This window comes from Castor canadensis, chromosome 14, assembly GCF_047511655.1.
Source record: "Castor canadensis chromosome 14, mCasCan1.hap1v2, whole genome shotgun sequence".
NCBI classification, from domain to species: domain Eukaryota; kingdom Metazoa; phylum Chordata; class Mammalia; order Rodentia; family Castoridae; genus Castor; species Castor canadensis.
In genome coordinates, this window is record NC_133399.1 from 67,903,104 (window position 1) to 67,921,473 (window position 18,370).

The window sequence follows — 18,370 nt, forward strand, 5'->3', positions numbered from 1 at the left end:
AGAATGACAAAATTTCATTCTTCTTTGAAGCTGAGTAAAATTCATTCCATTGTGTATAAATTCCACATTTTCTTAATCCATTCGTTAGTAGTTGGGCATCTGGGCTATTTCCATAGCTTAGCTATTGTGAATAGTGCTGCAATAAACATGGGCATGCAGGTGACATTGTAGTAACCTGACTCACATTCCTTCAGCTATATCCCTAGGAGTGGTATTGCTGGATCATATGGCAGATCTATTTCTAGTTTTTTAAGGAGTCTCCATATTGTTTTCCATAGTGATTGTACAAGTTCACATTCCACCAGCAGTGTGTGAGGGTCCCTTTTTCCCCTGCATCCTTGCCAACATTTGTTATTGTTGGTGTTCTTGATGCTAGCTATTCTAATAGGAGTGAGGTCAATTCTTAGTATGGTTTTGATTTGCATTTCCTTTATGGCCAGGAATGATGAGCAGTTTTTTGATGTTTTTGTTTTTTTTCTTTTTTGCCATTTGGATTTCTTCCTTTGAAAAAGTTCTGTTCAGTTCAGTTGCCCATTTCTTTATTGATCATTGATTTGGGGGAGTTTAGTTTTTTGAGCTCCCTGTATGTTCTGGTTATTAGTTCCTTGTCTGATGTATGACTAGCAAAGATTTTCTTCCATTTTGTGGATGAAAAAAGAAACATTTCAAGAATAATTTCTAGGTGGGTGCAGTGATTCATGCCTATAGTCCTAGTTACTCAGGAGGCTGAGATCAAGAGGATTTCAGTTCTAGGCCACTCCAGGCAAAAACATTCACAAGACTCCAATCTCAATAGAAAAAGCTAAGCATTGTGGTGTATGCCTGTCTTCCCAGCTACAAGGAAGAATGCAAACAGGAATATCTTGGTATAGATATTTTTCTTTGCCCAGGCAAAACATGAGACCCTATCTCAAAAATAACCAAGAAAAAGGAACTGTAGGTGTGGTTCAAGTGGTAGATCACCTGCCTGGAAAGCATGAAGCCCTGAGTTAAAGCCCCAGTACTACCATAAAAAAAAAAAAAAGGAATTTCTGCCAAGTGAAATGCCAAGTGGTTGCTGATATCTATCTATATAGGCAGTGAAACCTGATAATTACATCTGCTGACATCTGACCTTTTGCTCAATCACAAGAAACCTTAAACATTCATAAAAATAAAAACAGCTATATAGTATACTGCTGCATACCTACTATGGTGGAGGACAGCTAAAAGTCCCTGCTATCTGTTCTCCCTTTTTGGTACAGCCATGGAATTTTTAACTGCCCAGAATCAGAGAATAACTGCCTTTACCAGTCTCTCCCTGTCTTACTCCCTTTCCCTCTCTTTTCCATCTTCCTCCCTTCCCTCATCTTCTCCCTGTGATGATATCATGGTGGTCAGACTTCTTCCATAATATGGTATGTGGATACACCACAACTTGCTTCTTCGTGGCTGAAGGCTCCCAGCATGAGTATCCTCAGAGAAACTGGCAGAGGCTTCATACCTAGCTTATCTGCGAAATCACACCACACTACTTCTGTCAAATTCTAAATGTCAGTGCAGTTTCAAGGGGAAAGGACCCCTATGCCACTTCTTGATGGAAATATCCATAGATTCATGGATAGGTTTTAAAACCATCATGAAAACTTTTTTTTAATCCCTAAAGACATGACCTCTTCCTCACCCTGCTGCCTGAAATATGACTCTTACCATTCTGGACAGTGAGGCTGAGTCCAGGTACTGCAGTGACAAGACATAAGGGCTCCAGGTCCTCAGGGAGCATCCAAGAAGCCCTTCACCTACTTAGATTCTTGCTTTATCTTGCTTAAGAAAACATTATTTTTATATGGGATGAATTTAATCAAAGTACATTCTATGCATCTTGGACTGAAGTACAAAGGAGAAAAATGGAGGGGATGAACCAATTCAGGATACAGTACATATATACATGGAAATGTCATAATGAATCTTCCTGTATAGATACCTTTAACAAACAAAAATGCCTTTTTTTTTTTGAAAAACAGAGTACAGGAAGGTAAAACAATTCTGTCTGGAGATTAGTACAAGTAGGAGGGGGGAGAATATAAAAAAAGGGTGTAGGGGGGTGAATATGCTGGAGATATTATGTACACATATATAAAAATGGAATAATGAGGACTGTTGAAAGTATTCTAAAAATGGGGGGGATAAAGGAGAATGAGAGAGGGGTGAATTAACTAAGTATTGTAAATACTTTTGTAACATCACAATGTACCCCCAGCATAACAATAATACAATAATAAAAAAGAAGTAAAAGAAAAAAACAATGAATCCCTTTTGTACAGTTAATTTATTCTAATAAAGTTTCTTTTAAGAAAGAAAAATTATTTGGGTTTTTCCATCACTCACAGCCAAACCTAATACATATTGGTCATCCAAGTCAGCAGAACTTGTTAGTGAAAACCCTGAAAAGATCAGGCAGTAAGACTAAGCCTATGAGACCACATTTGCCCATTTGCCTTAGGCTACCACTCTTAAAAATGTGTATCACTTTCATGACTTTGTGGGAAGAAAACCCTGTATTTGACTTGCTATAGTCAAATGGAAGCCCTAAAACACTGGGTGCCTCTTCTGCATTCAAATTCTACTGCATCCAATTGTGACAGAAAGGCAGGGAGGGGGAAGAGAGATAATAAATGATAATGAGAGTTAATGAGTACTACAGTGAAACAAAGAAAAATCGGAGCTGGGGAAAGTTACCTGGAGGCCAGAGAAGGGTCACCTCGCCCCAGAGGTTAAAGCAGCCAATGAAACAAAATTGATTATGTATGGCACAAGCTGTACACCCCTGTTATTGCAACCTGCTCTAAATGGTATATAAGGAGAGCCCCTTTTGTTTTCAGGGCTCAGCCTTTGGCCTTTGGACTCAAATTCACTTAATAAACTTGCTTTCTGAAAGCTTTGGTGCCCTCTCAGTCTCTGTATGAGCCCTCCTGTAACATTTCTGGGGTCCTGCCTGGGATTTGGAGGGTGGTGTTTTTACCTCCTTGTCACTGGCTCAATGTCTCCGGCCTGTAGGGAAGGCCACCCCTGCCAGGTACCACCAGACTATGTTGATCCAAGGGGAAGAAGCCCCTTGCCCAGTGAGCTGAGGAGGTGAGTTATGGTTGCACAAAGGAAATTGGAAAGTCTCAGGAACCAACTTGGGAGCCCCACTTATCGGGCTGGTAAGAACCCAGGTTCAAATTCAGGCCTGCCTCATTTGGCAGGAGAGTCTGATCAACTCCCAACAAAGACACCCTAGTAACTGACTTTTTGGGTGAAACCATTTCTTTCAGGTTCAGGGATCTGGGTAGAAGTACTGTGCTGTGAAAGTGCAAGACTGAGATGTAGCCTGGTTATGAAGGAAGTGTGAAGTCCCAATCCATAGGTCTGTGGCGAACTCATATGGTCTAGGTTGAGCCCTCACAGGGCCTCCTGTCAGGGGCTTATATAGAATCACTACAGCCAAGAGATGTCTAAATCCCTGCAAGGGGAGTGGGCAAAGATAGATAAAGCAAATGGTGTTATTTGTTTTCCCCTGTGTGCAGGAGAGGAGGACTCTTTACCTCCTCTCTACAGCCCTCATCTCTTCCATCTTTGTCCCTGTCTAGATGTTTGGCAATGAGAGGAGTGGAAGGAGGTCAGAGTAAGAACACCACCCCCTCACAGAGTACATGCTTAAGAACTCTAAGAGGGGATTTAATAGGGATTACGGGGTCAAGCTGACTCCTGGCAATTTAGGAACTTCTGTGAAACAGACTGTCTTGCTTTTGCTGAAGGATGACCCTTAAAGTGATCATTAGATAAGGTCACAATCAATAGTGTTTTTAAAGTGGTTATAGGGGAATTGATTGCTGGCAGGATACAGTGCTCAGTCACCCCACAAGGCTAAATCTCCACCTAGAGGAAGCATATAGGGTCATGGTAGCCAGGGTAGCAACAGCTTCCAAGTGCAGGGAAAAATGTAAAAATCTGGAGAAACCCATATTAGTGGGGATCCCTTGGAGTCCAGCCCCTTTATGTGCCACTGTACAGATTAGAGAATTTCTAGGGGCTATAGGCTTCTGCCAGGTCTGGATCCACAATTATTCTCTCTTGGCAAAACCCCTTTATGAAGCCACAAAGAGGGGAGAATGGAAACCTATGGTATGGGGAGAGGAACAAGAAAAGGCCTGTAAAGAAATTAAGAGGGCACTCATAAACACCCCTGCTCTGGGCTTGCCAGATGTGATAAAACCCTTCTTTCTACATGTACATGAAAGCCTGGAGACAGCTATAGGAGTCTTGACCCAGCTGCTAGGTTCCTGGCACCACTCGGATGGCCTATTTACCAAAGCAGTTTCCTGAGGCTGGCCGCCCCGCCTGTGTGCCCTGGCTGCTACTTCCATTTTGGTGGCTGAAGCAGACAAACTTACTTTGGGACAAGAACTCAAAGTCTGAGTTCCTTACTCTGTTTTGACTCTCACGAAATATAAAGAAAATTATTGGTTAATAAGCTCCTGAATGGTCAAATATCAAAACACATTTTGTGAGAACCCACATGTCTGGCTAGAGGTTGTTAAGACTCTAAACCCAGCCACCCTAGTACTGGTTGATTCAGCCCCACTGGAGCATGACTGTTTAGAGATTATGGCCAGACTTCACTAACCAGCCCATTAATCATCTGGACACTGAGTGTTTCACAGATGGCAGCAGCTTTGTCCAAGATGGCACACATTTTGCCTGATACAGTAGTGACTCTGAATGCTTTCATTAAATCATGACCACTGCCAATCAGGACCTCTAACTTGGGAGAAAAAGTGTTAAATATGGACAAAAAATTCAAAAATTACTAAAAGATGTGTGGGCCCCTAAGCTGGTAGCAGTCATGCACTGCCAAGGGCACCAGAGCAGGGAAAGAACAGCTGTTCAGGGGAAAACAGAAGGCTGATAGGCTCAGAGCCCGGATAGCTCAGTCGGTAGAGCATCAGACTTTTAATCTGAGGGCCCAGGGTTCAAGTCCCTGTTCGGGCGCTATGTGTACTTTTAAGTACATAGTCTGAATTCTGGTACAATCTTTGAAAAAACAGAAGGCTGATAGGAAAGCCATGTGAGCAGCCCTTACAGGAGGACAAACCTCAGCCTCACTGACAGCTGTCTTGTTCTTGTGCCCTTTATCTGAATGGGACCTATGTATGCTTCATAAGAACAGGCTTGGTTTGAGACTGGAGGAGAAAATTTTCTTCCAGATGGATGGTGGAAGTTTACTGATGGCTGCATTACCATACCTGAGTCACTGCCTCCCACATTTGTCAAGCAGTTCCATGAAGAAACTCACTCAGAGTAGACAGCTCTCAAGACCACTTTGGACCAGCATTTTTATGTCCCCAACCTCTCCAACATAAGTAAGACAGTATGTGAAAGGTGCAGTCTGTGTGCCACAAACAATCCCCGACAAAGGCCAAGATGTAAATATTTGTTTGTGTTTGTCTACACCTTCTCAGGATGGATGGAAGGCTTCCCCACTTGGACTGAGAAAGCCAGAAAAGTTGGCAGGTGCCTGTTAAAGGAAATCATCTCTTGATTCAGAATACCTGTGTCTATTGGGTCAAACAATGGGCCTGTTTGTGGCTGAGGTGGTGCAGTTGATAGCTAAGAGATTAGGAATAACTTAAAAGCTACACATGGCCTACTGTCCCCCAAAGCTCATGGAAAATAAGACATATAAACAAGACTCTAAAATTACAATTAGAGAAACTATGCCAGGAAACCCACCTACAATGGGATTAATTACTGCCCATAGCCTTGCTCAGGGTTAGGTCAAACTCCAACAAACGGACGGGTCTCTCCCCTTTTGAAATTCTTTTTGGGCATCCACCCCCTTTAGCCAAGGGCCTGCAAAGGGACCTTAAGGAAGGTGACCTCACCCTGAGACAGCAGATACAGGCCCTTGGGTAGACTCTCAAAAATCAATGACTGGGTAAGAGAGAGACTTCTCTTTGCCTGACAACTCCCACACACCCTTATATACCAGGGGATGCTGTTTGGGTAAAGGAATGGAATGTTCAACCACTAAAGCTCCCCTGGAGGAACCCTTTTGTTGTCGTTTTGTCCACTTCCACTGCAGTTAAAGTAGCAGAGATCATTCCCTGGATCCACCACAGCCAAGTGAAGCCAGCTTCCCGTGAATGGGAGTGCATCCCTGTTCCATGTATTCTTGCTAATTTTGGCACCTCTGTACCAGGGCACTCCAGAGTTGTACTGTAACTCATATATGCACGCTACCCAAGCAGGGAGTGCTATTACCAACTCTGGTTTTCCATACTTATTATTCCCGTGCAGGCACCATTGCTGGGTCATGCACCCACACCATGCCAGCTACTCGGTGTGCTTTCATGATGGTCAGTATATCTGTTTCAACACCATCTATCACCCTCAGGAGCAATGGCTATAGGTCCAAATCTTCACCAGCACTGGGAAGTTCATTAAACACACCTGGGTAAATGACCCCAACAAACCTGTGTCCACAATAGCTGAAAACACCAGGCCTTGGGGGCTAACCTGGGAAAGGACCTATAGGTTAAATGACAAGTATATATGCCCAAAAGATGACAATGAGACATCTGGTTGTGTGCACTATAAACAACTCTACTGTCCTCATTGCAGTTGTGACAGGTGGGCAACGTGGCTGAAAAGGGAGATCCATACCTCACATGGAACTGCCACTCTTTTACAAAAAAGGAAAACAACCCCCAACTGTACTCTTCATATCTGTAACCCTGTAAATTTCACTATTTTCAACCTCAATGAAACAGGCTAGAAAACTGGGGAAAAATTTGGCATTTTAATCTATGGAAAGGGAACAGATCCTGTACTTTGCTGCATTTTCAACTCATCATGATCACTCATGAGAGTTCCTCATACCAGGTCTTTCACTCCTTTTTACAAGGAGATACAAAGTGAGTTTCACATCTCATTTACAATTAGAAACTTGTTCCTCTCACTAGCTGAGTCCATAATACAAACTCTAAACGTAACTTTGTGTTATATTTGTGAGAGAATGAATATGGGAGACCATTGGCCAAGGGAGGCAAAAGAGCTAAACCCATAAGAGCCCTTTCATGAAACCACTCTCCCTAGCCTTGCAGAGACTGTTTGGTTCCTAAAAACCTCTATTATTAAAAATTACTATATTTCCTGTCCAAAAGGCCAATTCTCCACCCCAGTAGGGGTGATCTACTTGGGATAAAAGTTTTACAATGGCGCTACTCTGGAGATGCAGTGGTGAGGGGTCCCAATCACACAGAGCTCCAACCTCACCCACCGGCTAACTTCCCTCAGCTTACAACAGCCTGGAATAATCTAACCGTGGCCACAGAGTGCCGGGTGCCTAAGTGGTATATTGGACCTGTGGGGATGAGTTTACACAATCCTTCCCAAAGACTTGTTCAGATCCTGGGTGCTGGGCACCACCACCTGGCCTTCTTTCTTCTTGTTCCCCCTCAGACAAGGCAAAAGCCCTCCTATTTGCTAGCCTTGTAGGGTAGATCTGTAAAAAGTTCAATGTGAGTAATTGCTGTTTATAGATTGATGATGAGAAAAGGTAATTAAAGAGATTACCAACAAGATAAAAAAGCTTGCCCATGTCCCTGTGCAGACCTGGAAGGGGTGGATTCCCTAGAGGCTGATTCTCAACCCTAGATGGGTTCTAGGAGCAGCGTTCCTTGTCTTAGGAGCATTGCCTAAGCATGATCTTACCCTGCCTGATCCCCCTGGTGCTGCAGACTTTCAGGACCATTATAAAAGCCACTATTAAAAAAAAAAAAAGAACTGCTCATATAAAGGTGCTATAAAAATATAAAGCCCTAGATCAAGATGGTGCTCTTTGACTGAGAAGTGGGTCTGAGCATCAAAGTAGGGAAAGTGGCAGGAAGGCAGGGAGGGGGAAGGAAGATAATAAATGATAATGAGAGGTAATGAGTGCTACAGTGAAACAAAGGAAAACTGGAGTTGGGGAATGTTACCTGGAGACCAGAGAAGGGTCACCTCGCCCCAGAGGTTAGAGCGGCCAATAAAATGACATGGGATTATGTATGGGAGAAGCTGTAAACCCCCATTTCTGTAACATGAACAATAAAGGGAAGCCCTCTTTATTCTTGGGACTCAGCCTTTGGACTCAAGTCCACTGTCCCTGCCGGCTTGCTTAATAAACTTGCTTCCTGAAGCTTTGGTGCTCTCTCTGTCTCTGTCTGAGTCCTCCTGCAACACAATTGGTAGATAGAGTGTGGGTAGAGTGTCTCAAGGTGAATCTGGAAGCTGGTATGTGTGCTCATGTCTTCTCTCATTACATTCTTTGATCAAAACTCACACAGATTCTCAAATCAGAATATTTCCATTAAATCTGAAAAATCACCTTTTAACCCAAAGTACAGTATGGTGTCATTAATGAAATTTGGGGGTAGATTCCAAGGGCTGCTTAATGTAAGGGACTAATTCAGGTGAAGGCATCATAAGACAAGCAGTTATAATAATGCAAGTATGAATATCACAAGAACGGAACACTCCCAGTGGGATTAACATTTTTCCAATATAAAATATTCTTGCTTACTTTTCTGCAAAAATCTTTGCAAAGTGCCTAAGAAATTATTTTATGAATTATCTCTCCTTTGACTATTAATCAAGTGGGGTTTTCCTGTGTGTTATCCATCTGCATGAGTTCTTTCTAAATCAAGGATTCTAGCAGAATTAATGAGGATGCATTTTAATGTCATTCTTTATCACTAGTCATTCTCAAAAAGCTATAAATATTCCATGTTGGGTGTTGCCAAGTTCTAGGAATCGTGGTTCTACATGAATAATCTTCTGCAGATAACTGCTGATGAGGCTTATGGTTTACTGATGTGCTGAGGTTCATGGAGATTTATTGACTTAGAGCTAATTAAATTGTTGCCTGCTGCTTTTGAAATTCTGCCATAGAATCCAGGCTGTCATTAGCACAGCTTTTGGGTTGAAGGCTGCAGTTGAATTGTGACAGATATTATCCCTAAGTGCTTACCTGGGGAGTGGAGGGTCTGAGGAGGGGATGACGACCGTGGGAGGGCTTCACAGAGGTTAAGATGTACATGGTGCACACAAAAACTTCAACATGGAGCTTGTCTTAGCTTTTCTTCATTTTTTTTGTTCCTATATTTTGCCAGTTATGTTTAAGCTTATTATGATTCCTTCCCAGAATTTCTCTTTGAATAGAAGCTCCATTTGGCAGTCTTCTTGATTTTTTTTAACATATAACTGTTTTTTCCCACATTGTCATTAGCGCACATAAATTATACAATGAACAATCACTGTGATATTTCCATATATGCATGTAGTATACTTTGATCACATTCACCCCCCTAATTATTCTTTCTTATCCTATCACCTCATCTCTTTCTAAAGAAAGTCTTTCTTGCAATTTTTTTTTTCTGGCTGTACTTGGGTCTGAACTCAGGGCCTTGAGCTTGCTAGACAGGTGCTCTACTACTTGAACCACACCCCACGCCCTTTTTGCTTTGGCTATTTTTTGACTAGGGTCTCATATTTATAAGCCAGCTGGGCTGGACCTTGATCTTCCTGTTTATGCTTCCTGCATCGCTGGGATGGCAGGAGTGTGCCACCATGCCAACTTCATATTGGTTGAGATGGGGTCTCATACTTTTTGCCCAGGCAGGCCTTGAACAAGCCAAGATCTTTTCAATTTCCATCTTCCCAGTAGCTAGGATTATAGCCATGAGCCACTATGCCCAGCTTTTTCATGCAATTTTCAAAAATGAGTTTCATTATAACCTTTTCATACATGCATACAATATACTTAATTAGACCATATTCTACCACCTTCTTTTCTCCCCCTTCCACTTCCTGCTGGTTCCCCCCTCCAACATAAAACTTTCAATCTGGACATGGTGGTGCACACCTGTAATCCCAACTGGGAAAGTGGAGGCAGAAGGATCAAGAGTTGGAGGCCAGTCAGATAGAGTGCTTACTTAACATTCACTAGATCCTGGATTTAGTCCCCAGCAATGTATGTATGTGTGACACATTTACATATACATATGTGCATGAAGTATTTTGTGGCAGGGCTGAGTATTTTGTGGGATAATTTCACCAAAAATAAAATGGTTTTCAATTTAGTAAATGATTAAAGAAGCTGTAAGTGTAAAACTCATTGTTATTCGTGGTCAAAGTGTCTATGATATCCCTTCGTGTCAGGTTACTTAGGTTGGAGTCCATCAAGAAGGAAGCTATGACTTTAAGTCAAGCTGCTTGCTGGGCCACCCACAAGTAGTATGGTCTCTTTTTCAGTTGTGTGTCATTTCATTCCCTCAGTTTCCTCTGGAAATGGCAATAGTAATTGTACAATCCTATAAAATCACACTGAAAGTAAAGAGATCACATATGCTCAGCAAATGGGTAAATAATGACAAGTATTATTTATATAATTATTGGTTGCTATTAACTTAATTTTTAGTGTCATAATTATAATTATGGCAATCCTGCGGATTCCTACATTTTACAAATTTTCTCAATAGTCATCGAATTTGACTTCAATGGGAATTAAGCTAAGTGTTATTGTTAGGATTCTGTTGTAGAGATGAAGAAACTGAGATAATTAAGGTTAAGAATTTTTCTCAAATGACTAATAACATCCAAAAGTCATATTGCGCTCTTCTGAATCCAATCTTTACCATGTATTTTGCACTTCACTCTGCTTGTCCATCATATCATTGAATTTAGAAGTGGAGGACATATCAGACATTTAATCTGATCCCTTCATTATAGGGATGTGAAAATGAGGTCCAGAAAAAAAATGGTTTGCCCAAGATCACATCCTTTGGAGATAATCCACAAATCTCAATGACTGTCAAGAAGTCCTTTTCCAATATCGTAGGTCAGATTGAAATTCCAGTAAGGCATTGGGAGAAGGCCTTGCTGCTTCAGAAAGAATAAGGATTCCTTTTAGTAACTTGAGAACTGTAATGTCATTACTTTTCTGTAAACCAACTGTTGTGAAATTACTATAAAAGGCAAATAACATCTTTTCCATCAATGAGCTATTGTCATATTCAGAGAATCCCTTTAATTTCCCCTTTGTAGCAAAGACGTTGGCTCATCCGCTAGTCATTTCTTCCTTTCTCGTGGCAAATGAGCTATCCTGTCCCTTTGTGATTGTTGTCATGTTTAGGATTCCAGGAGCGATGAAGTGTGTCTAGAAGACAATGATGTCAGTTTTCCTATGTGGCTCTAGAAACAAAGGAACAAGGACATGTTGTAACACATTTCATCTTGTAACCTGCTTACAGTTTTGCGAAAGCAACTTTCTTAGGTAATTCACAACAGAGCCAGGTAAGAACTTATTTAGTACAAAGGATAGTTACCAAGTTCTGTGTGAAGTTAATGCTTTCAAGCCTGTTCCTGGGAAACCTGGGGATGCAGTAATGTCTCTGCTAGGTCTTCATGATTGATACAAATAACATTTGAAAGATCAGAAATATGTCTACCATTATGTCAATTGCTCATTGGAATGGAAAAGTTTCTTCATAGGGCTTCCTTTCCAAACCTCTCATCAGGACAGTCCCTCTCTGGTTTAGGGGAATTGCATTTTCAGGGATATTTTGGATCCCAAATATCCCATCTCAGAGGCCTCACACATCCTATTTTGTTCATCTATGACACTCCTCCCATTGCTGACTCTTTTCATGCTCATTAAAAATTTCCCCTTAACCACCATATCTATAAGAGGTCACTCAGCCCCGTTTTTCTTTATATCCACATTCTACTTGATTCTTTTATAGCACGTCACATGATTTGAAATTAGTTATTTCTTTTGAAGTAGACATTCTATCCCTCCAGCTCTGTTAAAATCCACAAATGCAGACAACCTCAAATTCACTGCCTAGAAGGTGCACTGGATGAAGGAATATATTTGGTTTGTTCAATTAAGTGATAATTGAGATAATTGTCAATAAGTTAAATTTAGTGAGACATTTAAGGAAAAAATTGAACAAGATGAAATTAAGTTATGAAGTGATAGCTGATGTTTCACACCAGAAAATTCATTTATTTACATTTGCCCTGGAAATGTAATTCCAACAGAAGTGCCTTTCCTTTCAAATCAAAGGAAATGTAATTCCAACAGAAGAAGTGCCTTTCCTTTCAAATCAAAGGAAAAGTGGCTTAAATCCACACCACATATGGAGAATTGAGTCCTTCCAATTCTCTCCAGGTTTAGGCAAAAGAGCCTGGTTTAGAGTTATTTGGGGTCACCTGTCATCTTTTCTTTCATCTTTCTTGATTTGTTTAGCTTGTAGATAGCTGTTTTGAATCTCTCTCCCGACTCTCCAGATCCAGATGTGGAATCCAGTCACACACAACACACAAACTGCATTGCCCATTCCCACTTTCAAATCCTAGCTCTTTTGTAGTAGTTTCAGCTGTCTCCTGACAAGTTATGCTGTAGAGATTTTGCTATAAATCCTAAGATACTTTTTTTTTTACATTAAAAAATTTTTTATTATTCATATGTGCATACAATGCTTGGGTCATTTCTCCCCCCTCCCTTACCACTCACCCTGCCTCCTCCCTCTTCCCCCCCACCCCCTCGCTACCCAGCAGAAACAATTTTGCCCTTACCTCTAATTTTGTTGTAGAGAGAGTATAAGCAATAATAGGAAGGAACAAGGGTTTTTGTTAGTTGAGATAAGGATAGCTATACAGAGAGTTCACTCACATTAATTTCCTGTGCATGTGCGTTATCTTCTAGGTTAATTCTTCTTGATCTAAACTTTTCTCTAGTTCCTGGTCCCCTTCTCCTATTGGCCTCAGTTGCGTTTAAGGTGTCTGCTTTAGTTTCTCTGCCTTGAGGGCAACAAATGCTAACAAATTTTTTAGGTGTCTTACCTATCCTCATATCTCCCTTGTGTGCTCTTGCTTTTATCTTGTGATCAAAGTTCAATCACCTTGTTGTGTTTGCCCTTGATCTAATGTCCACATATGAGGGAGAACATATGATTTTTGGTCTTTTAGGCCAGGCTAACCTCACTCAGATGATGTTCTCGAATTCCATCCATTTACCAGCGAATGATAACATTTCGTTCTTCTTCATGGCTGCATAAAATTCCATTGTGTATAGATACCACACTTTCTTGATCCATTCGTCTGTAGTGGGGCATCTTGGCTGTTTCCATAACTTGACTATTGTGAATAGTGCTGCAATAAACATGGGTGTGCAGGTGCCTCTGGAGTAACCTGTGTCACATTCTTTTGTATATATCCCCAAGAGTGGTATTGCTGGATCAAATGGTAGATCAATGTTAAGTTTTTTAAGTAGCCTCCAAATTTTTTTCCAGAGTGGTTGTACTAGTTTACATTCCCACCAAGTGTAAGAGGGTTCCTTTTTCCCCTCATCCTCACCAACACCTGTTGTTGGTGGTGTTGCTAATGATAGCTATTCTAACAGGGGTGAGGTGGAATCTTAGTGTGGTTTTTTTTGTTGTTGTTGTTTGTTTGCTTGTTTTTTTATTATTCATATGTGCATATAAGGCTTGGTTCATTTCTCCCCCCTGCCCCCACCCCCTCCCTTACCGTCCACTCCACCCCCTCCCTCTCCCCCCCACCCCCTCAATACCCAGCAGAAACTATTTTGCCCTTATTTCTAATTTTGTTGTAGACAGAGTATAAGCCATAATAGGAAGGAACAAGGGTTTTTGCTGGTTGAGATAAGGATAGCTATACAGAGAGTTGACTCACATTAATTTCCTGTGCGTGTGTGTTACCTTCTAGGTTAATTCTTTTTGATCTCACCTTTTCTCTAGTTCCTGGTCCCCTTTTCCTATTGGCCTCAGTTGCTTTGTGTGATTTTAATTTGCATTTTCTTTATTGCTAGAGATGGTGAGCATTTTCTCATGTGTTTTTTGGCCATTCGAATTTCTTCTTTTGAGAAAGTTCTGTTTAGTTCACTTGCCCATTTCTTTATTGGTTCATTAGTTCTGGGAGAATTTAGTTTTTTAAGTTCCCTATATATTCTGGTTATCAGTCCTTTGATGTGTAGCTGGCAAATATTTTCTCCCACTCTGTGGGTGTTCTCTTCAGTTTAGAGACCATTTCTTTTGTTGAGCAGAAGCTTTTTAGTTTTATGAGGTCTCTTAGTTGCTGTGCTGCTGTGGTTCCATTGAGAAAGTTCTTACCTATATCTACTAATTCCAGAGTATTTCCTACTCTTTCCTTTATCAACTTTAGAGTTTGTAGTCTGTTATTAAGATCCTTGATCCATTTTGAGTTAATCTTGGTATAGGGTGATATACATGGATCTAGTTTCAGTTTTTTGCAGACTGCTAACCAGTTTTCCCTGCAGTTTTTGTTGAAGAGGCTGTCTTTTCTCCATTGTATATTTTTAGTGCCTTTGTCAAAGACAAGTTGGTTATAGTTGTGTGGCTTCATATCTGGGTCCTCAATTCTGTTCCATTGGTCTTCATGTCTGTTTTTGTGCCAGTACCATGCAGTTTTTATTGTTATTGCTTTGTAATATAGTTTGAAGTCAGGTATCGTGATACCTCCAGCATTGTTCTTTTGACTGAGTATTGCCTTGGCTATTCGTGGCCTCTTACGTTTCCATATAAATTTAACAGTAGATTTTTCAATATCTTTAATGAATGTCATTGGAATTTTGATGGAAATTGCATTAAACATGTAGATTACTTTTGTGATTATAGACATTTTTACTATGTTGATTCTACCAATCCATGAGCATGGGAGATCTCTCTACTTTCTATAGTCTTCCTCAATCTCTTTCTTCAGAAGTTTATAGTCTTCCTTGTAGAGGTCATTCACATCTTTTGTTAGGTTTACAGCTAGGTATTTGATTTGTTTTTGAGGCTATTGTAAATGGAATTGTTCTCATATATTCTTTCTCAGTTTGTTCATTTTTAGTGTATAGAAATGTTAATGATTTTTATGTTGATTTTATATCCTGCTACCTTGCTGTAGTTATTGATGGTATCTAGGACTTTTTGGGTTGAGTTTTTTGGGTCTTTAAGGTATAGAATCATGTTGTCTGCAAATAGGGATATTTTGACAGTTTCTTAACCTATATGTATTCCTTTTATTCCTTCTTCCTGCCTAATTGCTCTGGCTAGGAATTCCAGTACTATGTTAAATAAGAGTGGAGATAGTAGGCTTCCTTTTCTAGTTCCTGATTTTAGAGGGAATGGTTTCAGTTTTTCTCCATTAAGTATAATGCTGGTTGTAGGTTTGTCATATATAGCTTTTATAATGTTGAGGTACTTTCCTTCTATTCCTAGTTTTCTTAGAGCTTTTATCATGAAATGGTGTTGGATCTTAACAAAGGCTTTTTCTGCATCTATTGAGATGATCAAGTGGCTTTTGTCTTTGCTTCTGTTAATGTGGTTTATTACGTTTATTGATTTTTGTATGTTGAACCACCCCTGCATTCCTGGGATGAAGCCTACTTGGTCGTGGTGAATAATCTTTTTGATGTTTTGTTGAATTCGGTTTGCCATTATTTTGTTGAGGATTTTTGCATCAATGTTCATTAAGGAGATTGGCCTATAGTTTTCCTTTTTGGAGGTGTCTTTGCTTGGTTTTGGGATACGTGTAATACTGGCTTCATAAAATGTGTTAGGCAGTTTTCCTTCCCTTTCTATTTTGTGGAACAGTTTAAGGAGGGTTGGTATCAGTCCTTCTTTAAAGGTTTGATAGATTTTAGCAGAGAATTCATCAGGTCCTGGACTTTTCTTTTTGGGGAGACTCTTGATTGCTGCTTCAATTTCATTTTGTGTTATAGATCTATTCAGGTGATCAATACCCTCTTGGTTCAGTTTTGGAATATCATATGTATCTAGAAATCTGTCCATTTCTTTAAGATTTTCTAATTTATTTGAATATAGGTTCTCGAAGAGGTCTCTGATGATTTCCTGGACTTCCATGGTGTTTGTTGTTATCTCCCCTTTTGCATTCCTGATTCTACTAATTTGGATTTTTTCTCTCCTTATTTTAGTCAGGTTTGCCAGGGGTCTGTAGATCTTGTTTATTTCTTCAAAGAATCAACTTTTTGTTTCATTAATTCTTTGTATGGTTTTTTTTGGTTTCTATTTCATTGATTTCAGCTCTTATTTTATTTCTCTCCTTCTATTTGTTTTGGGATTTGCTTATTCTTGTTTTTTCTAGGAGTTTGAGATCTATCATTAGGTCATTGATTTGGGATCTTTCAGTCTTTTTAATATATGCACTCATGGCTATCAACTTTCCTCTCAGGACTGCCTTTGCTGTGTCCCATAGGTTCTGGTAGGTTGTGTTTTCATTTTCATTGACTTCCAGGAACTTTTTAATTTCCTCTTTTATTTCATCAATGACCCATTGTTCATTAAGGAATGAGTTATTCAGTTTCCAGCTGTTGGCATGTTTTTTGTCTTTATTTTGTTGTTGAGTTCTAGTTTTATTGCATTGTGATCAGATAGTATGCATGGTATAATTTCTATTTTTTTATATTTGCTAAGGCTTGCTTTGTGCCCTAGGATATGATCTATTTTGGAGAAGGTTCTATGGGCTGCTGAAGTTGGATGAAATGTTCTGTAGACATCAAGTAGGTCCATTTGATCTATTGTATACTTTAGATCTTGGATTTCTTTATTGATTTTTTTTTTGTTTGGATGACCTATCTATTGATGATAATGGGGTGTTAAAGTCTCCCACAACCACTGTGTTGGAGTTAATATATGCTTTTAGGTCTTTCAGGGTATGTTTGATGAAATTGGGTGTGTTGACATTGGGTGCATATAGGTTGACAACTGTTATTTCTTTTTGGTCTATTTCCCCTTTTATTAGTATGGAAAGTCCTTCTTTATCTCATTTGATCAATGTAGGTTTGAAGTCTACTTTATCAGAGACAAGTATTGCTACTCCTGCCTGTTTTCGGGGGCCATTAGCTTGGTAAATCTTCTTCCAGCCTTTCATCCTAAGCCTATGCTTATTTCTGTCAGTGAGATGGGTCTCCTGTAAGCAACAAATTGTTAGACCTTCCTTTTAATCCATTTCATCAAATGGTGCCTTTTGATGGGTGAATTAAGTCCGTTAACATTAAGTGTTAGTACTGATAGGTATGTGGTGATTTCCTGTCATTTAGTTGTCTTAGTTGTTTGAAGCTTTGATTGTGTGTACCTAAGTTGAGGTTGCTCTCTACTTTCTTGCTTTTTCTTTTCCTATAGTTTGGTGCCTGTCCTTTCATGGTTATGTTGGGTTTCACTTTCTGTGTGCAGAATCCCTTGAAGAATGTTTTGTAGTGGTGGATTTGTGGTCACATATTGTTTTAGTTTCTGCTTATCATGGAAGACTTTTATTGCTCCATCTATTTTGAATGATAGTTTTGCTGGGCAGAGTATCCTGGGGTTGAAGTTATTTTCATTCTGTGCCCGGAAGATCTCACCCCAAGATCTTCTTGCTTTTAATGTTTCTGTTGAGAAATCTGCTGTGATTCTGATGGGTTTACCTTTGTATGTTATTTGTTTTTTCTCTCTTACAGCCTTCAATATTCTTTCCTTAGTTTCTGAACTTGTTGTTTTAATGATGATATGTCGTGGAGTAGTTCTATTTTGATCTGGTCTGTTTGGTGTCCTGGAGGCCTCTTGTAACTGTATGGGAATATCTTTCTCTAGATTTGGGAAATTTTCTGTTATTATTTTGTTGAATATATTACGCATTCCCTTTGCTTGCACCTCTTCTCCTTCTTCAATGCCCATGACTCTCAGGTTTGGTCTTTTGATGGAGTCGGTGAGTTCTTGCATTTTCTTTTCACAGGTCTTGAGTTGTTTAACTAATAGTTTTTCAGTTTTTCCTTTAATTACCATTTCATCTTCAAGTTCTGAGATTCTGTCTTCTGTTTGTTCTATTCTGCTAGTTTGGACTTCTGTTTTGTTTTGCAATTCTGTTTCATTCTTTTTTCTGAAGTTTTCCATATCCTGGCTGGTTTCCTCTTTAATGTTGTCTATTTTTGTCCTGAGTTCATTTATCCATTTATTCATTGTGTTCTCTCTTTCACTTTGGTGTTTATACAGTGCTTCTATGGTTCCCTTTATTTCTTCTTGTGCTTTTTCAAATTCTCTATTTTTGTTGTCTTGGAATTTCTTGAGTGTGTCCTGTACATTTTGGTTGACCATATTCAGTATTATCTCTATAAAATTCTCATTGAGTACTTGTAGTATGTCTTCTTTTAAATTATTCTTGTGGGCTTCATTGGGTTCTTTGGCATAGTTTATCTTCATTTTGTTGGAGTCTGGATCTGAGTATCTGTTTTCTTCATTTCCCTCTGGTTCCTGTACTAATTTTTTGCTGTGGGGAAACTGGT

The 18,370-nt window shown here is 39.8% G+C and overlaps 1 non-coding gene across 1 annotated transcript; it reads left to right on the forward strand.

The window, feature by feature from the left end:
* Nucleotides 1–4,940: 4,940 nt before the first annotated feature.
* Nucleotides 4,941–5,013, forward strand: Trnak-uuu (transfer RNA lysine (anticodon UUU)). The gene has a single exon. It is a non-coding gene; the product is annotated as a tRNA-Lys (tRNA).
* The last annotated feature ends 13,357 nt before the right edge of the window (nt 5,014–18,370 follow it).